Source organism: Furipterus horrens, unplaced genomic scaffold (assembly GCF_987537825.1).
Source record: "Furipterus horrens unplaced genomic scaffold, mFurHor1.1.pri manual_scaffold_7, whole genome shotgun sequence".
NCBI classification, from domain to species: Eukaryota; Metazoa; Chordata; class Mammalia; order Chiroptera; family Furipteridae; genus Furipterus; species Furipterus horrens.
In genome coordinates this window covers 84,274,086-84,297,578 of record NW_028327177.1, presented here as the reverse complement: position 1 = coordinate 84,297,578, position 23,493 = coordinate 84,274,086, and the positions used below count along the sequence as shown (strand labels likewise).

Genomic DNA, 23,493 nt, shown 5'->3' with positions numbered 1-23,493 from the left:
CATCGCTCAGACTACTTGCGAGATGGCGCCGAAAGTCAAGAAGCCTAAGAAGACAACCTGGAAGTTTGGTTTGGACCTTACTCATCCAGTAGAAGATGGAATTTTTGATTCTGCAAGTTTTGAACAGTTTCTATGGGAAAAGGTTAAAGTCAATGGAAAAACTGGAAATCTTGGGAATGTTGTTCACATTGAATGCTTCAAGAATAAAATCACAGTTGTTTCCGAGAAACAGTTCTCTAAAAGGTATTTGAAATATCTTACCAAGAAATACCTTAAGAAGAACAGTCTTCGTGATTGGCTTCGTGTGGTTGCATCTGACAAGGAGACTTACGAACTTCGTTATTTTCAGATTAGTCAAGATGAGGATGGATCTGAGTCTGAGGACTAGATGAAGCCACCTTTTACAGGGCTTTGCTTACTAATAAAACAAACGAAGCATATAAGAGAAGAAAAAAAAAAAGAAGAAGAAGAAGAAAAGTGACTCACCTGGAGAGGGCACAGAGCTCTGTGCCCCTTCCTCATGCCTTGTCTATGCACCTCTTCCATCTGGCTGTTTCTGAGTAATATCTTTTTATAATAAACCAGTCATCTTGTAAGTAACATGTTTCTCTGAGTTCTTGAGCTGCTCTAAAAAAATTAATCAGACCCAAGAAGGAGGATGTGAGAAACATTGATTTATAGCTGGTCAGTCAGAAGCACAGGTAACAATTTGGGCTTGTGACTGGTAACTAAAAAGGGATGGGGCAAACTTGTGGGACTGAACCCTTAACCTGTGAACCTGATAGTATCTGCAGGTAGTTAGTATCAGAATTGAGTTGAATTGTGGGACACCCAACTGGTGTCCTGAGACAGCTTGGTGATGTGGGAAACACACACACCCATACATTGGAATTGGATTTGGAAACTCCAAAATACATAGCAAGGATAGGTGGTGAAGGAGCAGCTCTGAAGAAAAAGATCCATCAGAGCCTAGTCATCTGACACCTTCTTAGAGGAAAGCCAGCCAGTATTAATGAAAGGTTAGAATGATAAAACAGTTTAGCAGAAACAGTTTTATTATTTCCAGGAAATAGAACCAGGCTATAAAAGGTTCCCTGGTCTGCCCCAGCACTTGTTTAATAAAGAATTAAAATGATTTGTAATTCACTAATCAGTTGGACTGCAAATAGTGCTTATCAAGTGTTTGAAGGTGATTAAAAGCAGTTAGTTTTTCTTAGCAGTTTAAATATTCCCTCTGGAAATCTTATTAAATTGTTCATTTGCTTCCCAAATTCTTTCTCTCTAAAAAGAGGAAAACAAACTTCAGTCTAGCCTCTATCACAATTAATGAGACTTTACTCAATTAGAAAATATTGGCCACTGCATTAGCCTGTGTCTTCTGTGGCTGACTAGGGCACTTTATTTTTACCAGGCACTTAAACCTGAGCTTGTATTAATGATTATTTTAATGACAATATTGGTGTCAGTGACACCCACCTGTGATTAGAAATCTATACTCATTAAAGACTTTTTTATTTTTAATTTATTTTATTTTAGAGAGATGAGAAGGGGGAGGAGAGGGAAAAAAATCAGTCTATTGTTCCACTTATTTATGCATTCATTGGTTGCTTCTTGTATGTGCCATGACCAGGGATCAAATCCACAACCTTGGCCTATGGGGATGTGCTCTAACCAGCCAGGGCCTCATACTCATTCTTGATTCCTCCTCTTCTCTTTTACTTATTTTCTTCTACCTTCCATATCTTATCAAGTGCTAAAACCTAATGGTTTTACTTCTACATATTTTTGTATTAGTTTTCTAAAGTCCTATGTGTTAATTTCTTATGGCTGCTGTGACAAATAACCACGGGTGTAATGAACTAAAACAACACAAATTTATTCTATAATTCTAGAAGCCAGAAATCTGAAATGACTATGATAGGTCTGAAATCAAGGTGTCAGTGGGGCTAGTTCCTTCTGTAGGCTCTAGGGTAGAATCCATTTCTTCATCCTCTATAGTTTCTAGAAGCTGTCTGCATTTTGTGGTTTACAGCTGCTTCCTCCAACCACATCACTTTTTCTCCGCCTTGCACCCTACTGCATCCCTAGTCATATGGTCTTCCTCTTCTGCACTTAAATCTCCCTCTTATTCTCTCTTGTAACGATGCTGTGATTATAATTCAGGCCTACCTAGATAATCCAGGACAGCCTCTGCCTCTCAAGATCCTTAATTACATCTGCAGGGTCCCTTATATGATGCCAAGTAACATTCACAAATTCAAGGGATTAGAACATGGACATCCTGGGGGGGCTGTGTTTCTGCTCACCACACATTCCTGGTCTGGCTCTGTCCTCATCCCTTACCTCCCAGCTTGTCTCCCTGCCTTTGGTTTAATCAATCCTCCCTCCATGCCACCTGTGACTTAGAGCAGTGGTCCACAAAAGCAGGTTCATAAGCTGAACACTGGGAAGGTTGTTAAGAATACAGATGCCTGGGCTCTACCCCTGGAGAGTCTAATTCAGAAATTCTAGTAAGTGTATAGTTTATAAACCCACCACCATACTGATTTAAATAAATAAACAACCAATGCCTTATATTTTGATGACAGCTCCAAAACTTCTACATAGGGAAAACTCAGGATACAAGTTTGTTTTGACTCCCCTGGGGGACTTAACGGAGACTGTGTACATAGCAAGCATACTGCTTTTGCATTGATTGCACATTACAGATCAATGAAAACAGCAGTTTTCTTAAGATGTTTTTATGAAGATACTATATTAGTTATTTTTTATTGTTTTTAAATTAGCCTTGGCTAGTGTGCCTCAGTGGGTTAGGCATCAGCCTGCAAACCAAAATGTTGTGGTTCGATTCCCAATCAGGACACTTGCCTGGGTTACAGGCCAGGTCCCAGTTGTGTGCATTGGAGATGCAACTGATTGATGTTTCTCTCTCTCATACATGATGTTTCTCTCCCTCTCTTTCTCCCTCTTTTCCTCCTCTCTCTAAAAAATAAATAAAAAATTTAAAAATTTGTTCTTACATTAGAAGTAGCTTTTAGGGATTGATGGAAGTTATAGGGTGGGGGAGTAGTGCTAAAACCTTTCTTCTCCATGTTGCACTTAGCACCCTACTGTTTCTCAAGGTCATCCTGATGCTGGCTGAGTTTGGGAACCTCTGATTCTGACTCTAAACTTCCTGAGGACAAGGATTGTACCTTGTTCTGTATTTAATCCCCACCTCATAGGACACATTTGACATTCAATTAATGTACAGTTGACCCTTGAATAATTTGGACTCAGTTGAAAATCCATGTATAACTTTTGACTCCCCCAAACTTAACTACTAATAGCCTGCTATTAACCAGACATCTTACCAGTAATATAAAAAGTCCATTAAAACATATTTTGTAACCCTGGCTGGGTAGCGGAGTTGGTTGGAGCGTTGTCCCAATATGATGAGGTTGCAGTTTGATCCTGGGTCAGGGCTCATGCAGGAATCAACCAGTGAATGCATGGATGGATGAAACAACAGACTGATGTTTCTCTCTCTCCCTCCCTCTCTCTCTAAAAATCAATTTTTAAAAAAACCCATATTTTGTACATTATACCTATTACATATTGTATTCTTACAATAAAGTAAGATATAAAAAGTATTATTAAGGACATTGTTAGAAGGAGAAAATACATTTATAATATTAAACGAAAAAAAAATCCCACATAGAAGTGGATCACGCAGGTCAAATCCATGCTGTTCAAGGGTCAAGTGCATAGTAGATGAATGATTCAATGGATCAATGAATAAATTAATAGAATTAATGCTAGTAAAAAAGTTTCTTGAGTTGTTACTAAAAGAAAATCTACTTTGATGAGAATCTGAGCTGAGAGATAAAGAATTTTTTGGGAGAAGTACAAACAACCAGATTGGTCAGAGGTGAAGGTGAGTATTTACTGTTGAAGAGTGTTACCAATGCTGGTTGGTAGTAAGACATGTCTAAAATGAACACAAACACTTCTGGGAAGTAAAAAGCCAAGGAGATGTATGTTTTTTGTAACTGTCTAGATATAGGGTATCCAGATAATAGCTGATGTCTACATAGCACTTACCATGGGTGAGACACTGTTCTAGACACTGTGTATGTATTGGCGTATATGCGGTAACAACGCCCTTGGCTGGTTTGGCTCAGTGGATTGAGCGTCGGCCTGCGAGCTAAGTGTCGCTGGTTCGATCTTCCAGTCAGGGCACATCAGAGAAGGAAAACTCTGACTCCAAAAAACCTCCGCTGCCTTGCGGCATACCTCTTCAGGGGAAAGGCTAAGGGAGTAAACCCCGACAGAAAATCCGGAGCCGGAGTCCCTAAGGTGGTTTGACGTTGTAGTCAACACCGGCAACTCCTGCGGCACACCTGAAGCCAAGCTGTATTGACTCCGTCTTTCCCTTGGATCCTTCAGCTGCGAAGAGAGGGGGGGGTCTGCTGCATGGGCAACAGCAGACCCTCCATATCACCCTGCCCAGGCTCTGTAGCTTCAGCTTCACTGGAGAGGACACTCCAGCGTCATCGCAAGATGTCGATTCAACACGGGAGGAGACAGATACCGTGTCACTCCCGAGTCGGACTGCACAGCCATTCTCGGCGGTGCAGATAGACTCTTAAGAAGCTACACCATCGTCTCTCGAGACGGATGGCTGCCAATGATATGCAGTAACTCAGGACATGGCCCCTCCACCTCAGAGAACAGGTGGCTGCCTGACCAGCAGCCATAAAGAATGAGAAAAATAGTCTGTATCTGGATGTCCCAGACATCTCAAGGAACCTGTGTCTCAAAGCTCCCGTGTTTATCACAAAAGTGTAGAATTTTCGTACACTACTCTCTTCCTAACCCTGTAAGTAGCACCAAGGCTGGAGGCAGGGCATGGTCTTTCTCTAATCTATCAGCTGCCATTCATGCACTCCTTTGTTACATGAGTAATAAACAGCATGTCTACAGCATGTTCACATCTGCTGGTCCTCCAGGTGGATTTTTTGGACTATCATGAATACAAGTGCAGCTCCTCGATGTGGAGCTCCTGTGTTACAGCACATATATGCATCATTTTATTTAATTTTTACAAGAACTTTAATATCCTCCCCACCACATACACACACACACACACACACACACACACACACACAATCATTTTCCAATGATGAAACAGTGTGATTGAACAACTTGCCCATGGTCATACAGCAGGGGAATGGATTCAGACCTGAGCATCCTGGCTCCAGAGTTCTCACCCACCATGCTACAGTGTCCACAGTTCTGCACTGTCTAACTAAGCAAGAGAGATGTAAGAATAGGTCCCAAATGAGTGGTGCAGTCAGGTAGAAAGGATACAGATATAGACAACATTTTGAGATTATGACAAATAATTTAATACAAATGTGCTTGTTCCCTGAAGTCTTAAGAACTTGAGGGCAAGAGACTTGTCCAAGATTGTGCTAGTAAATGGCACAGATGGGACTAGAATCCAAGTGTGTCTAAGACCACATCCAAATACTTTGAAGTGTAATGAATCTTTCTAAAGTAGGTGCCCAGGGAAGATATAGTCAGGGAATTTTAGTTAATCTCAGGCTAAGAAAGACCTGGCATTATTATTATTATACAATTTAGTAATTCTAATTAATGATTACCACCACTAAAATCCAATTTTGGAACATTCTTATCACCCCAGTAAAATCTCTCATTTCTATTTAGAGCTAATTTCTGTTTCTACCTCCAGCCATAAGCAACCACTAATCTACTTTTTGTCTCCATAAATTAGCTTTTTTTGTATATTTCATATAAATGGAATCACACAATATGCGATCTTTTGTGTTGGCTTTTTCTTTTCCTTTTTATTGAGTTTATTGGGGTGACACTGATTAAGAAAATTACACAGGTTTTAGGTGTACAATTTTACATGTGTTGGCTTTTTTCATGTAGCATGATTTTTTAAAGGTTCATCCATGTTGTAATGTTAGCAGTCGAAAAAAATGGCACCAGATGTTAACTTCAGTTCAGAAACCTTGTTTGTTGAGTTCTGGCTAAGAGAAGAATTCAGAGCCAAGACTCAAACTATAAGAGAAAGTTTATTTAGAAAGTTACAGAAGTAGAAGAAGTGAGCGACAGAAGGAATGGGCTCAGGAAACAAGTACAGCAAAAGAAGGGCCCTTGGAGCAAGAGCAGGAGACAGAGGGAAAGAATGAGAATGCCCTGGGAAAGAAGGGGGTGAGGAAAGTTGTGCTCCATAAAGAGAGCCCACTAGGTACTCTGTCCTGAGGGCTTTTACCTGGAGGTCTCAGGGGAAGATCTCAATAGAATATTCATCAGCTTTCTAGGTGTTGCCTTTCAGGGTCATGGTCTTCACTTAATGGGGTCAAGGGAGAGTATTTATTATTAGTCATCACATCTGGTCCTGATGTTAGCCACATCTGTCACTTTGCCTGGTTTTGCTCCTTTTCTGGACCTGGAACTGAAACACAGCTGAGGCCTAGATGTCATCTCCAGGGAATAATGCTTAAGGGAGAGGTCGTGCAAGGGCTTGCTGTTACTAGGGACCTGGGGCTCTCACCTTGGTGACCCTCTGCACCTAGCCCATCTTGCCTGCTCTGCTCATGCCTGTATAACTGCCTACACAGTAGCATCTGTCTGTACTTCTTTCCTTTTTATGGCTGAATAATATTCCATTATATGGCTATATCACAAAAAGAGGGAGAGAGACATTGATGTGCCAGAGAAATATCAGTTGGTTGCCTCTTATATGCCCCCAACTGGGGACCTGGCCCACAACCCAGGCATGTTTTCTGACTGGGCATCAAACCAGCAACCTTTTGGGTAACAGGCTGGCACTCAATCCACTGAGCCACACCAGCCAGGGTCACATTTTTTTTCATCCAAACTTCTAGATAATTTCTAGTTTGAGCTATTATAAATAATGTTGCTGTGAACATTCATGTACAAGATTTTGTGTGGACATGGGTTTTTATGTTTCTTGGGTATATGCCAAAAGATGGAATTGCTTGGTTGTATGGTAACTTTGTTTACTTTGCTTATGTTTAATTTTTAAGAAACTATGGTCTGACATTTAAGCCAAGACATGAAGGCTGAAAAAAGTAAGAAGCCAAGGAGAAGGAAGGCGCAATGTTCTCAGCACCAGTTTCTTTGTTTCGTATGTGGCACCTATAAAGTAATAATTATTATATTTTGTATCTTAAACCTAAGGCAAAACAATATTATCAAATCAAAACTACCAACTTCTTGAAGGTGATAAATGTGTCTGCATCGTAGCAAGGCTGCCTCTTCTCAGTTTGCATTGAACTATTCTACAAGAAATCACTAAAAAACAAAAACAAATGAGCAGACAAACAAAAACCCCATATATACATCCACACTAACTGAAAACAAAACAAAGAGAAAGCAAACAAACTAAAGCCAGAACTCGGGCCCTGATGATCTGGCCTGAGAAGAGAAAATGCCACAAGTAAGAGTCTATGCTCCTGTTTATATTGTCCTTTTCTGTGTTTCAGCAAGTTAATCTCTGCAATGATATTTGCAGAGTCTAGAAGCCTCAGCTCTGTTTGCACTGTTTCCCAGAAGACAAATGATATTCAGCAAAATGCAGAAAAATAATCATGCCTGCATCATCTTTCTCCAATGTGCTTTCTTCCTTTTTGTCAGATTCAGTCAAAGTTGTTTTGTGTGAGTGTGTTTTCCATGTGTGTACTTTGCAGTACAAGACCCCAGCAGCTCAGCCAATCAGGTGAACATACAATACATTGGTTAATCCAAGGTGATCTGAAGGTTTAAACTTTGTTTGCAGAGGCAGCTGCAGTACAACATGAGGGCAATTATGACATTATAAACCATGGACATAAAGTTGGAGAGATGATTTCTAAAAGGCCCAAAGAGAGTTTTTGCTTCTTAGGCCAATGACCAGAAGTTCATGGCACATTAAGTTTTCCATTTGAATGCTAAGAGAATCCCTAGTGACAGCTTCCAACTTCGGAAAGTGATCGAAAAGAGAAAATATCAGGATTTCTCTTGAAGGAAAGTATTCTCCAAGTGCAATGGTAGAAGGCCAGCTTCCTCGTTGTGCTCTAAGGCTAAGTAGGAGGTAGAGCTTTGAGGTACATGTGAGTAGAGATCAGCTGTGGTCATTAAAAAAAATTATCTACTTATAATTCTTGCCCTTAACTTTTGGAAATGACCCCTTGAAGTTCATGCAATTTGGTTGATCTGACATCATTATTGTGTCCCAGGGGTTGGCACATGACCCCTACTTGACTGGTTGGTGTGATGCCTTTTCCTGGTCACTGTGATTGTTTCAGGAATAAGCATGCTACCCAAGCTAAGATGATAAGAAGCCTGGAGCTTTTGCTGAAACAATCAGGAAAGAGGTGCTTTTTTCTTTGGGGTGGTAGACTGGAAGAATTAAAGCCTAGAGCTGCTAATGAATATTTTCTCTGGCCACACAGAGCGCTCCTGTCTATAACAGAAGAGAATGAAGCCACTAGAGAGGAAAGCAGAGCCCAGAGGTGGAAGATGATGGGTTACCACGACACATCTCAGCACTCTGAGCCCACCATGCTGAAGCCGGCACAGCCTGCGGAGCAGTCCGCTGTCTGAACCAGTGTGTGTATCTGAGGAGAGGGCAGGTTCTGTTGCACACAGCCAAAAAGAGGGGGATTGGTTTAGGGTCCACCCAAAACTGTGTTTAGTACTAAAGGAAAATGAACTTTCTTCCTACCTTTAACCCCAACTTTGAATCAACATAGAAACTGCAAAATAGTCCTAGCACATGAAGTTGGTTTCAGCATATTTTTGCTTTATCTGTACACAGGTATCATACATCAAAATCTCAGCAAGTTAAAACTGAAAGAATCCCAAGATTGTGACCTAAAAATGTGAAATGGCTGTCCCAGGTCATAAGGTGTGTTATAATTGAAGTGCCATGGTCTCTGAGTCTTTCTCTTTCACTTTCTTTTGGTGAAATGCATTTCAAAATTTAAAACCCTACACATAAGTTGGTTGTAAAATCAATATATTGGATAGTGACCAGTTTTTTAAAATAAGTGAAATTAAACAGTTAACTTCAGACTATATCACCTATAAGGGTAAGTAATGTTTTGTGAAGTTTTGTTTCAGTTGTGTATGAAAGTAAACGTATATCCACATTTACATAGATATTAATGTAGTTAGTCTGACATGAATTCTGTACTTCTTTAGAAAATAAGTTTGAAAGCTTCTTTAGTGCATATTTAAATTTATTTATGGGCATGTTTTCATCTGAAAGGTAAAAAAAGAGATTATATATTTTTCATAACAGCAACAAGTCACCTTGCATTCTAGTCAAGCTAGCCTATTCTGGATGGCATGGATTGTAATGAAGCTTTCAAGTCTGAGTTATGGACATACAACATTCCCCTGTTTGTCTTCCACATTGTTGAACTGTCAGTAAAGAGCATTCTTTCAGAATGCTTTTGGAATTCTTTGAGGGTTGAAAGTGCTGTGTAAAATCAGTCTGTTTATGGTTGTAATCCCCAGTGCTAAGAGATCAGGACAACCACTGCGGCCTGAATTACACGCATCTGATTCTCATTAACTGTGCGATCTCCTCCTGGATCAGGTGCCTCTGCCCTTTCTGAATCACTGTGCACATGGCTGGCTCCTGCGGACTGTTCAGTCCTGGTCAGCTGCAATTGAGTCTGCTGCTCTATTACAACCCACACTGCAATTTGAGCAGACCCATATCAAAAGTGTTTTAGACATAAAAATTCTGTTTAATGATTAAAGAAATTCCCTGAGCTAAACGCTGCTGACTTTACAAAGTTTATTACCCAATGCTGTGGAAGAGAATGAGGGTATTTGATTTCTCAGACCTGGTGAAAAAAAACTGGACAGTAAATGATTATTACCAAAACTTGGACAGCAAGCAAGGCCTGTCTCAATCACTCTTTAGTGCCAAGAGTGTTGCTGACTTTTTCTTAACCTAAAAAGTATTTATGTCATGTCTACTATGTGTCAGGCATGTTCTCAATGCTTAACAATTATTTACTCATGAAATCTGCATAACAGCACTCAGTCAGGGTGGGCTAAGTTATGCTGCAGTAACAAATAATCCCCAAAGTTCAGTGTTTAAAACTATAGATATTTATTTCTCCTTTACACTTATGTCTTCCTTGTATCAATGTGGGGGGGGGGCCAAGAGGGGTGGGGAGCTCCTCTCCATGTTGTTCAGTCTCAGGTACCCTGACTGCACCTGGCAAATAGCAAACCACTATGGCAGAGGAAAAAAGAGCTGCACATTGTGAGTAGTTCTTAAAGATTCTACCTAGAAGTGATGACATATTTCTTCTGCTAACTTTCCATTAGCTAAAGCAAGTCATGGCATCACCTAACTAACTGCAGGGACAAGGAAAGGCTGTCCTACCACATTTCTGGAAGGAAGAGAAGAAGACATATTTTATTGAACAATACAAATACTACTACAGCCATTCTATGAAGAACGTGCTTTTACAATTTAAAAAAAAATCTTTTTTTAGTAGATGAGGGAACTGAAGCAGAGAGTTTATATAACTTGCTCTAGGTCACAAAATTAGTGACTGGAGGAGGGTTCCTGGGTTTAGCAAATAAAAGTACAAGACATCCAGTTAAATTTGAGTTTCAGATAAACAACTAATCATTTTTAGTATAAATATATCTTATATGCAGATTTGGCACACTTTTTTTGCTAAAAAGTATTTGTTGTTCATATGAAATATAAATTTAACTGGGTATTCTATTGTTTATCTGGCAATCCAATAGCAAATTTGAAGACTTATCTATCAAAGAAAAAGTAGCATTCTGGAAATGTTTTCTCTCTAATGGTTTCATGTAGAGTCCTAGGAACTGGGGAGTGGGGTGGGGACAGGAAGTAGGGGGAGCAGGGGAATAGAAGAGAATGAGACTCTTTGTTGTAAAAATGAATCTGTTTATTTTCAGATGTGTCTAGTAATCTGTCCCCTAATATTCTTAGCTAATGAAAGGGGATATGCAGGGCAGATAATCAAAATGACAGTTAACCCTAAAACTTTCCTCTGATTTTGAGACGTGACATATTTTGCTTTCTAATTAGGAAGCACTTATGCTGATAATAAAATTAGTTTGTATTCTCCGACCACAATAATTGAGGACATGGGCTTGAGCAGTTGGGTTCACACCAGGGGTAATCAGTGGACACATGTTTGTGTGTGTGGGTGGAGTATGAAGGCAGCCTAAGACTCCAAATCTTTCGATACTTTCCCACAAAATGGATAGTTGATATGCAAATAATTAAGTATTGAAAATAATGATAGCTGACGCATGATACATTTAATAAATATTTATTAATTTCCTGACACAGAGCTTGGTGGATACTGGGAATTAAATATTTGTTAAATCAATGAATGTTGATATCCTATAAGATAGATGCCTTTATTTGCTCTGTTCTACAAAGGAGGAACTGGAAGTTTAGAGGCGTTTAAGTGACCCTGGATTAAAGTTTGACCAACTTCTGAAGAGCTTTGATCTAGGCAAGAACTTGGGTTTAGCAAATGGATAATTTTGCAGAGTTGCACATTACTACTCCCTTTGATTTGGCTTGGCCTCCCCAGGACTTGCAGTGAGCAGCTGAACCTGGTTATTCATCACCTTTATTAGGAATAAATGACAAACAAATAATAAGAAACAGTTGATTAGCATGCCTGAACCCTTGGATAAAATAAAGTACAAAAAATCTTTGTTTCCTTTTTACTTTCTTTTCTTTTTATTTTTACGAGAAGGTGGATGTTAGCTAAACTTACTGTGTTAATCATTTACAACATATGTACAGTATTCCCTCATTTATCCCGGGTATTACGTTCTAGAACCCCCCGCAATAGGTGAAAATTCGTAAAGTAGGAACCTTACATTTATTTTAGTGTTTATATATATTTTAAGGCTTTATAAACTCTTCCCACACACTTATAAGCTATTCCCAGTCCCTTATTAACCTTTCCCACTCCCTTATTAACCTTTTCCACACTTTTATAAACACTACTTATGTTCTTAAACATATTCTACACTCTCAAACCTATGTAACTTTAACAACATATGTATACAGTACTGCAAAATCCCGCAATATAGCAAAAATCCGTGATAAATAATTAAATATATATATATATTATATATTTTATTGATTATACTGTTACAGTTGTCCCAATTTCCTTTCCCTCTGCTCCCCTCCACCCAGTGGTCCCTCTCCCTCCAGTTATCCCCCGCTTTTAGTCCATGTCCGATGGTTGTGCATATAATTCTTCTCAACCTCTTCCTGTCTACTCCATTCCCTCCAACTATGCTTCTTAATTCCTGTACAATCTCCCTCCCTTACCCCCTTACCTCTCCCTGCTGACCTCCACTCAATATGTTCCCCATACCTATAGTTCTTTTTCCACTCTCGTTGCCTATTTAGTTTGCCTTTGTTTCAATTCCCTAGCTTCTGTTGTTGTTTCTTGTGATGCAGTTTTCATTTTAGTGTTCATAGTTTTGATCCTCCTTTTTCTAAACGAGTCCCTTTAACATCTCATATAAAAGTGGTTTGGATCTAATGAACTATTTCAGTTTTATTTTGTCCTGGAAACACTTTCTCTGTCCTTCCATTCTGAATGACAGTTTTGCTGGATAGAGTATTCATGGTTGTAGGTTTTTGCTTTTCATTACTTTGAATATTTCTTGCCAGTCCCTTCTTGCCTGCAGGGTCTCCCTTGAGAAGTCAGCTGATAGTCTAATTGGGACCCCTTTGTACATGATTCTTTTCTTCTCTCTTGCTGCTTTTAAGATTCTCTCTTTATCTTTAACTTTTGACATTTTGATTATAATGTGTCTTGGAGTGGTTCTCCCTGGGTCCAGTTTTCTTGGAACTCTCTGTGCTTCCTGGACCTGTAAGTCTATTTCCTTCCCCAAGTTTGGGAAATTCTGCTTTATTATATTTTCACTTAATTTTTAAATTCCTAGTTCTTCTTCGCCCTCTGGCAATCCGATAATCCATATATTCGATCTCTTATAGCTGTCCCAGAGGTTTCTGATCCTCTCATCATTTTCCTTGCTTCCCGTTTTTTCTCTCTGCACTGGTTGACTGTTTGTTCCTTCTCTATGTTCTGGTTTGTTGATTTGAACTCTGGATTTTATTTCCTCACCATCTGTCTCGTATGAGGTTTTGTTCCTTTCAGTATGACTGTTTTTCAATTCTTTCTCATCTTTTTCCAGATGTTTTGTTAATTCTGTAAGCCACCTGATAACAATGGCCCTGAACTGAGCCTCTGACAGGTTTCTTATTTGTTCATCTGTCAGGTTCTTCATCTGTTGCCTGGTGAGCTGCGCCACCAGGATTTCTATAGTTGTCTGGCTCATTTTGACAGATGCGTTTTGTTTTCTTGGACCGGTTATAGGGGGCAGTGCCTGTGTACTCGTCACAACCCAGCGACCACCAGCGATCCACAAACTTTTTCGCCATGCTGTGGCCCTTTGTCGTCACAACCCAGCGACCAGTGGCTATCCACAACGTATTTCACAGCGCTGTGGCGCTTTGTGTGGGGGCGGGGGTCCAAGATGGATTCCCGCAGTTATTCTGCTAGGAAACCGGGATCCATCCTCCCGCCCTCTGGGCCTCACCATTTGAGGCGATGTGGTGGCTGCTTTTCCCAGCATTGGGGTCACAAGCTGCCGCGGTTAGACTGCAGCTGAGACTGCTCTCCTTTCTGCTGTCCCTGGTGCTACCACAAACAGCTCCGCCACCTTTCGCTCTTCTTACTTGCCCAAAGGGCGCCGCTGATTTATAACTTTGTACGTTGGGCTTCTGTATAGTTTTATTTTCTGGAATTTCTAGTTATCTTTTGTTTTGAAGTAGTTGTATTCCTCTCTAGTTCTAGAGGGAGACCGAGCATGTCTGTCTAAGCCTCCATCTTGGCTGGAAGTTTGTTCCTGATCTTAGGGGAAAGCTTTTAGTTTTTTCCCATTAAATATAATGTTGGCAGCAGGTTGAGGTATGCTCCTTCTATTCTAAGTTTGCCAAGCATTTTCATCATAAATGGGGGTTGTACTTTATCAATGCTTTTTGAGCATCTATTAATATAATTGTGAGGTTTTTGTCTTTCATTTTGTTTATGTGGTTTGTTGGTTTGTGAATATTATGCCATCCTTGCATCCCTGGGATGAATCCCACTTGATCGTGGTGTATGCTCTTTTTAATGTGTTGCTGGATCCAGTTTGCCAATATTTTGTTGAGGATTTTAGCATCTATGTTCCTCAGTGATATTGGCCTATAGTTGTTTTTCTGTGTTGTGTTTTGAGCTGGTTTTGAAATCAGGATAATACGGCCTCATAGAAAGAGTTTGGGAGTTTTTCCTCCTCTTTGATTTTTTGGAATAGTTTGAGAAGGATAGGAGTTAGTCCTTCCCTAAATGTTTTGTAAAACTCACCAGTGAAACCATCCAGTCCAGGGCTTCTGTGTGCCGGGAGTTTTTTATTGTTGCTTCAATTTCACTAGTTGTTATTGGTTTATTCAGGTTTTCTGTTTTTTGATTTAGTTTTGGAAGATTATCTTTCCAGAAATTTGTCCATTTCACTGAGGTTGTCAAATTTCTTGTCATATAGTTCTTCATAGTAATTTCTTACAATTCTTTGTATTTCTATCGTATCAGTTGTGATTTCTCCTGTTTTGTTTCCAATTTTATTTATTTGGGGTTTCTCTCTTTTTTTCTTGATGAGTCTGGTTAAAAGCTTGTCAATTTTGTTTATCTTTTCAAAGAATCAGCTCCTGGTTTTATCAATCCTTTGAATTGTTCTTTTATTCTCTATGTCATTTAATTCTGCTCTGGTCTTAGTTATTTCCCTCCTTGTTCTTGCTCTGGGCTTTGTTTGTTGTTATTCCTCTAGTTCTTTAAGATGTAGGATTAGGTTGTTTATTTGAGATTCTTCTAAATTTTTTTGGTAGGCCTGTATTGTTATGAACCTCCCTCTCAGGACTGCCTTCTCTGTAACCCATAAGTCTTGGGCTGTTGTGTGTTCATTTTCATTTGTTTCCAGATACTTTTTTATTTCTTCCTTGATGTCATTGTTAACCCATTAGTTTTTTAAGAGCATGTTAGTCTCCACGAATTTGAATATTTTGGAGTTTTTTCCTTGAGGTTGGTTTCTAGTTTCAAGCCATTGTGATCTGAGAAAATGGTTGATATAATTTCAATTTTTTTGAATTTGTTGAGGCTTGTTTTGTGTCCTACCATGTGGTCCTTCTTTGCAAATGTTCCATGTGCATTTGAAAAGAATGTATATTTTGCTTCTTTGGGGTGAAAGGTTCTGTATATATCAAGTAAGTCCATTTGATCTAAAGTGTTGTTCAATGCCTCATTATCCTTGGTGTTTCTTTGCTTGGAAGATCTGCCCATTGCCAACAATAGGGTGTTAAAGTGCCCTACTATGAGTGTGTTGCTGTTAATATCCTTCTTGAAGTCCTCCAAGATTTTTCTTATATATTGGGTGCTCCTAAGTTGGGTTCATATATGTTTACAAGGGTTATATCTTCTTGATGGCTTGTTCCCTTAAGTATTATGAAATGTCCTTTGTCCCTTTTTATGGCCTTTGTTGTGAAATCTGTTTTGTCTGATATAAGTATTGCTATCATAGCTTTCTTTTTCATGTCCATTTGCTTGAAATATTTTTTTCCATCCTTTCACTTTCAGTCTGTGTAAATCTTTTGTTCTAAGGTGGGTCTCTTATAGACAGCATATAGGTGCATCATGCTTTCTAATCCATTCAGCTACTCTATGTCTTTTTATTGGAGCATTTAATCCATTTACATTTAATGTCATTATTGATAGATACTTATTTATTTCCCTTTGTACCTATGTTCCCCTCCCTCTCCCTTTTTCTTCATCTTCTTAAAGCAGGCCCTTCAGCATGTCTTGCAATGCTGACTTGGTGGAGATGTATTCTTTTAGCCTTTTTTTGTTTGGGAAACTACTTATTTCACCTTCCATTTTGAATGAGAGCCTTGCTGGATAGAGTAGTCTTGGTTGTAGGCCTTAGTTTTTCATTGTTTAAAATATTTTTTTGCCATTCCCTTCTAGCTTGTAGTATTTCTGTTGAGAAATCTTATGATAGCCTTATCAGAGCTGTCTAGTGTGTTATTTGTTGTTTCTCTCTTGCTGCTTTTATCACTCTCTCTTTGTCTTTGAGTTTTGCCATTTTAATTATGATGTATCTTGGAGTGGGCCTGTTTGGTTCATCTTTACTGAGACCCCCTGTGCTTCCTGGACTTGTGTGATATTTTCTCTCATCAAGTTAGGGAAGTTTTCTGTCATTACTTTTTCAAACAGGTTTTTTTTATCCCTTATTCATCTTCTTCTCCTTCTGCTATTCCTATGATATGGATATTATTATGTTTCATATTGTCTTGCATCTCTCTTAAAATCTCTTAATTATGATTCAGTCTTTTTTCATTTTGTTGTGCTATTACAGAAACAGGGGAGTCCAAAAATCCCCAGAGTTTGCAGCTGGGGGGTGGGGAGAAGGAAGCAGCTTTCAGAATGCCTCCACACACCTGAGGCTGATGGCTGGTGTCTTTCATTATGCAAAATTGCTTGGATGCTTCCAAGGCCTCAGGTGGATGGGAGGAGTCTTGAACCAGGGGACAGTATGGAAAGCACACAGAGCCTATGTGGGGTTCTGTGAATGGTCAGAACTGTTGGCAACACCCACTGCGTCAGAGGACGCAGTCAGGGATATATAGGCAGCTTCGAACACTTTAGGGGGACGGCGCGCTCTGGGGCTGTCTCCCTTGCTGGTGGGTGTTCACAGGGGTGCTCTGGAGAAGGAGAGGAGATCTGCATGGTTTACAGAAAGAAGACAGTTTGCAAGGAGGCTGAGAATCCCAGCGGTTTTGTATTGAGAGCTGAAGGGCACCACAACACAGAAAGGACCTCCCCAATCAGATTGAATGATTGGCAGCCACTGGTAAAGCTGAACTGTGTTTGGGAAGTAGGGAAACGGTGTTTCTGACCTTCCTAAAACTGGCTAGGTTTGGTAGGGGGGAGGCAAGGATATGTGTAACTGTTAAATAAACAATATTTTTTCACTCAACTGAAGTATTAAGAGTTGTAATTCTGGTGGTGGGCAATCGGACCCCTTACTAAAGAGCCAGTGGGTTTGTTTTCAACTGGAGCAGCCCAGGGGTTCTGTAGCAGTACTGCCTAGGAATATTTTTCTACGTTGTCCTCCAGCTCACTGATCCGATCTTCTGCTTCATCTTGCCTGCTTTTGATTCCTTCTACCATGTTCTTCAATTTAGAAATTGTATTCTTCATTTCCTCTTGTATCTTATTGATAGTTTCTATGTTCTTTTTAATGCTGGTGTAGTTGTCAGTAATTTCCTTGTAGCTTCCCTGGAGTTCTTTGTGGTTCCCATGGAGTTCTTGTAGTTTTCTTTGAGCTTGCTAAGCTCATTGAGCTTCCCTATAATGCATATTTTGAATTCCATGCCTGATAGTTTGCTTACCTCTATTTCATTTAGCACTCTTTCTTGGGATTCTTCCTTTTTTTCCAATGGTGGGTTGTTTCTTTGTCTCCCCATTTTAGGTGACTCTTCTTGTTTGTTTCTGCTTCTTGGATTCATCTGCTTTGACTTCCTGTCTTCGTGTTATGACCTTCTGTGGTAGGAGACCTATGGGATTCAGTGGTATAGTCTCTTTGTTCTCCTGAACTTGATGCTCTAGGGATGTCCTTTATGCTATTCATTTGAGCTGTCAGGCTGTACTTGGGTTTTGGTTGTTGTTGTGTTGCTCTTTGGTGGGTCCTTCCCTCCAGCTAGCTGACTGAGAGTCACTCCTCCCACCATGTCCTATATACTGTAGTAGAGGTTCACTTTCTTTAATTCCTGGATCTGCCCCTGGTGATGTCAGATTGTGTCCCAGTCTGGGCATAGAAAGCCTGTTTGAGACTACCAGAAATATACTGCCTTGGTCTGCCTCCTTGAGTTGTTAATCTATTCAGTCTGTGAACAGCTGTCAGGCTTAAGCACTGAGGGTGGAGCAGATTAATTCCTATGGGCAAGACTATTACTTCTCCTCAGGTTGATGCCACTTGGAGGGGAGTGGTATTCCTGCAGTACGGGGAATGAGTCAGCTGCTTCTTCAGTTCCCTCCTCAAAGCCACCACCCCAAATTCTCCTTGAGCATCTCTAGTTCATTCTGTCCTCCCTCTCCTTGAGCCCAGGGTAAGTGGGTGCCAAAATATTTTCATATGTGATCTCTTTAAGAGTTCTTTGTCTCTACCATTTCTCTCAGACCAGCAAAAAACCCCATGGCTTTTTGTTTTTCACAGCTGGATGCTATTTTGCTTTTTGCTCTGTTGCTATAGGTTGGGAAGCCCAGCTGGGGGGGTCTAAACCCTTCTCAGGGGGAGCCCCTGGCTGCTTAGATGTTTCTCCACCCCTTCAGCTGCCACCTGTGGGAACCCAGCCAGCCCTCTCATGTCTCTGTACTTCCTACCAGTCATATTGTGATGAAGCAGCCTTTTCTGTCTGTGGTTGTAAGGCTTCTCTCCAACTAGTGTTTAGTTGGTTTTTCCAGATGATTTCTCCACAATTAAGTTGTAATTCCAGATTGGTCCTGGGCAGAGGTTTGTGTAGCGTCCACTGACTCCCCCACCATCTTGGATCCCTCCCCCAACTGGTTTTCACAGCTAGAAGTTATGGGTATTTATCTTCTGAGCACTGGCACTCTGGGCTGTGCTGTCTGGCCTGGGGCTGGGATTCCTTTCTCCGAAGGTATTCCTCCCTACTTTTATCCACCACATGTGAATGTGGGACTGTCCATTACATCGCCACTGCTGTCTCTCCACACCACACCGTGTCTCCATGCCTCTCTGCCCATCTCAGTGACTCTGCCCCTCCTACCTGTTTGGATGAATGTGGCTTCTTTAAATCCTTGGTTGTCAGATTTCCATACAGCTCAATTTTCTGACAGTTCTGGGTATTATTTGTTTTGAGATCTAGTTGTAATTCTTTCTGTGGTTGTGTGAGGAGGTGGAGTGAGTCTACCTATGCCTCCACCTTGACTGGAAGTTTTGTGGTTCCACTTATTCATGCATTCATTAGTTGATTATTGTATGTGCCCTGACTAGGGATCAAACTCACCACCTTGGCATATGGTGATGATGCTGTAACCAACTGAATTACCTGGCCAAAGCTCTGTCTTAACATTATATAGTGATGTGTGTCAATTATTTCTCAAAAACTGGGGAATTAAAGAAGCTGTGTAAAAATAAAAACTGAGCTAATAAGGCTGAAAAATTAGAAATTTACCATCAAAACTAAGATAAGAAGAATGAAAAACAATAATAAGGTTGAAAGAAAGATAGCCTTAACCAACATGGGGCAGTTGGTTGGGCATCATCCCACAAAGCAAAATGTTGCCAGTTAGATCCCTGTTTGGGGCACATACCTGGGTTGCAGACCAGGTTCCTGGTCAAGCTGCATACTAGAGCAACTGATCTATGTTCCTCTCTCATGTGAATGTTTCTCTCCCTTTCTTTCTCTCTCCCTTCCCCTCTCTCTAAAAATAAATAAATAAAATCTTTTTAAAAAGATAGATGATAGATAGATGGATAGATAGATAGATAGATTAGGTAGATAGGTAGAATCTTACAACCAGAAAGGAAAGTTCCATAGGGTTATATGGTTGTGTGAATATCACCCCCAAAATGAGAAGTAAAGCATTCTGGAGTGAAGGTACAACAAGAAGGCTGGTGGCATGCCAGCATTTGATGCTGTGTATGATGTTGTGTATTTAAATAGGTTATCTGTTTAGATTTAAGGGATACTATTGATTTGATTTACTTACTTGGCATGCTAGATATTGGATAACTGGTATTAAATATATTTTCCATTTTGCAAGTAGGTTTTCTTGTTCATCTCTTTATCTCTAGTAACTACTACAAAATCACTGTTCATTTTGGTTACCTTTCTTGCAGTGTTTTATATATCTGTCTATATCTATATCTATATATAACTATATATATATATATATTTTTTTTTTTTAATATTCCTTTAGCCCTGGCTGGTAGCTCAGTTTGTTATCCCATCATCCTGATGCACCAGGATTGTAAATTTGATGCCTAGTTAGGGCACATTCACAAATTAGCCAATAAATGCATGAATAATTGAACAACAAAAGTCAGTCTCTCTCTCTCTTCAATTAAAAAAATAAGAAAAAGTCCTTTAAAAATCCACTTAAGCACTCTTTCATGTATTTATTCACCAACATTTGGTGTCTGATGTATGTTAATATTGGATTAAATAAAATATTAACTAATAATAAAAAAGATAAGCAAGTATAGAAGATTAGTATTTCCTTGATTCTTAGTGGCCTGAGTTTCCTGTCTTAATCAAGACAAAAATCTTACCCTAGGCAAGGTTTTTAAGATTTTACTTATGTATTTATTGTTTTAGAGAGAGGAGAAAGGAGGAAGAATGAGAGAGAGAAAAACATGTGTGAGAGAAACATAAATCCATTGCCTCTCACAAGCCTCCAACTGGGGACCTGGCCTGCAACCCAGGCATGTGCCCTACCAGGAATCCGAAGAGCGACCTTTCAGCCTGCAGGTCGGCACTCAATCCACTGAGCCACATCAGCCAGGGCCCTACATGAGATTTGAAAGCAGAGTATTTCCTGTGATTTGAGGATCCCACCAACCAAACTACCTGTCTTTGAATCTCCTCCTGCAAAGACACAACCTGAATGTTTTTACTCTAGAAATACCTGTTGTATGCGACAGCACTATGGTACTTTGTTTTAACCTTGCTAGCTTGCTTGTAGTTCAAAGAAACTACCTCCTCAGTGAGGCCTATGCAGACCATATCAGTTCTGAGCAATGGGGATACCTCAGAACCCTCTTATATATCTTGGTGCCAGGGCCAGGAAAAAGGAAAGTTAATACAAGTCTGAGGAAGTTGTTCTTGATCAGGAAGCTACTCAACATTGATGTATTTCTTGGGCTGCTTAATACATTTTGGCTAGGCACTAGAGTATATCAATAAGCTGAACATACACACCTCAAAGACTTCAATAGCATAACAGAAAAGAACACTCAGCATTAATTAATTTTTATTGAGAAAACTAGCTTTCATTTAGTTGTTACTATATCCCAGATCCTGTCCTGTGTTCTTTATCATGATCTTATTTTATAACCCTCAAAACAGCCTTATTGGTGGGAATACAGCTTGGTCAAGCGACTTTGGGAAACTCTTTCTCAATATACACCAAACAGAGATGTGTACATGTGCTTACCAAGAGAATAGCAACATTGTTAGTAATAGAAACTATCCCAGTGCCCATCAGCTTTTATATGGATAAGTAACCTGTGATATATTCACATTTGTAGCAATGCAAATAAACCACCTGCAATTACATACAGAATAAGTACATTTTACAAACATTGTGCTGAACTAAAGAAGCCAGACACAAGAGGCAAACTGTATGATTCCATTTTTATAAAGTTCAAAAATAGATAAAACTCCCATGTTAGACATCAGAAAGTGGTTACCTTCAGAGGATGGAGAGGCAGGCAAAACTCCAACGTGGCCACATTATCTTTGCCAGTAGTGTTACTCACTTGTTTAATCCCTGCCCCTTGAATACAGGTAGAACCTGTAATTTGATGGGATGTCACTGCTTTATTTAAGATCCTAATCACCTAGGACATTGTCTGGGGTAGGCTTGACCTAATCAGGCAAGTTCTTAAAAAAGCATTTCAAGTCAGAGACAGAAGTCAGAGAAGCAAGCTGCTGCTGGACTAGAAGTAACCAATAGTGTGAACTGTCTACAGAGGTTATGTGGCAAGAACTGTGGGCAGCCTGTAGGGGCTGAAAGTAGTCTCCAGCCAACAGCTAGCAAGAAATTGGGGACTTCAGTCACACAGCCACGAGGAATTGAATCCTGTCAACAAATGGAATCAGTCAAGCCACAGATGAGACCTAGGCCTTGGCTGACACTTCAATTGCCACCTTACAAGCAGAGGATCTAGCTCCACCATGCCCAGAATCCTGACCTATGGAAATTGAGATAACAAATTTGTGTTGTTTTAAGCCACTAAGCTTGTTTGTTACACAGCAAGAGAAAACTAATATTGGTGGTAGAGACTGGAAGGGAGCTCCTAGGGCACTGAAAGCGTTCTGGTTCCTGATCTAGGTGATGATCACATGAGTATATTTTTAATTTCTGAAGATTCATTGTGCATTGCACTTAGATGGGTGTACTTTCCTGTATGTATAAGATACCTGATACAGAATGTCAGTACAATAATACAAAGTATTTATAAAATTATGATATGATCTTATGAAGTAAATTGTATATTGTAATCTCTAATTTATAGCAGAGAAAATAGATACCCAGAGACTGCAAACCCAGGCCCACCTGTTACATCGTGCTGTGAGGTCCACATTACAGCCTGTCCTTCTCATCACTAGTCATGCAATAAATATATCCCCTGGGCAGTACTACTATGAAAAAAAGAAAAAGAAAAAGAAAGAGAGGAGTAATCCTTTAGAATGATTCAGACCTTTGAGTTATGTCATTCTGATTATTCAGAGAAGCTTGATAATAATTCTGGTCATTCTCCAGGGGAGCAGTAAGTGAGCTCTGATACATGTGACCTCTTATTGCTGTCTCAGTGTAACCCCTCCCAGAGACCAGTCAAAACTGTATCTGCTGAAGATTCTGACTTTTGACCCAACAAGAAAGAATGAAAGTAGCGATAAGAGTGAGAGGCAAGGGTTTGTCCAAGGTGTGTTTATTCAGGGTAAGGCACCTTTACAGCCACAGTTTTTTTAAACAAACGAAATCACAGCAACACCTGTCTTTTAAAGATTATCGATGTAATACACAACCACTTCAATAGAGTTAAACAACTTTAGAAATTAAAAACTTGCAAACTAAAGACTCTCCAAAAATAATTGCTGTTAACTCTTGGGCATGTGTTGTTTGTTTGTTTTTGTTTGTATTTTACTGCTTTTACAGTCTGAAATATAAAAGCAAGTGGAAAGGTACCAGAAAACAGAATTGGCTATCCTATTATGATACAGAACAACAGCACAGGCATATGTTAAGACTTAGGGGAAAAAAAGAATATAAATACAACAGTGGTATTATATTGATTATATGTTAACCTGATAGTCTTTGGGTATATTGGGTTGAGTATTAATTACTAGAATAAAATTTTACCCATGGCTCACATTGTATTTCCGTTGGATATGGTGATGTAGCATATTGCAGGTTCTCACAAGCACACCTACGAAGGAAAAAAACTGGGGATTTAATTCCATGGCATCATTATTTGTTTCTTAATAATTATTTTTTCTGATTTTAAATGTATTATAATATAGTTTTGAAAAAGTCATAAATACAGGAAAAAATAAATTAGTAAGCAAAATCTCTCCCATAATCAAAATGA

At 39.6% G+C, this 23,493-nt stretch overlaps 1 pseudogene; it reads left to right on the top strand.

The window, feature by feature from the left end:
* Positions 1 to 442, top strand: LOC150004731 (ribosomal protein eL22-like 1 pseudogene; annotated as a pseudogene).
* Positions 443 to 23,493: the final 23,051 nt, after the last annotated feature.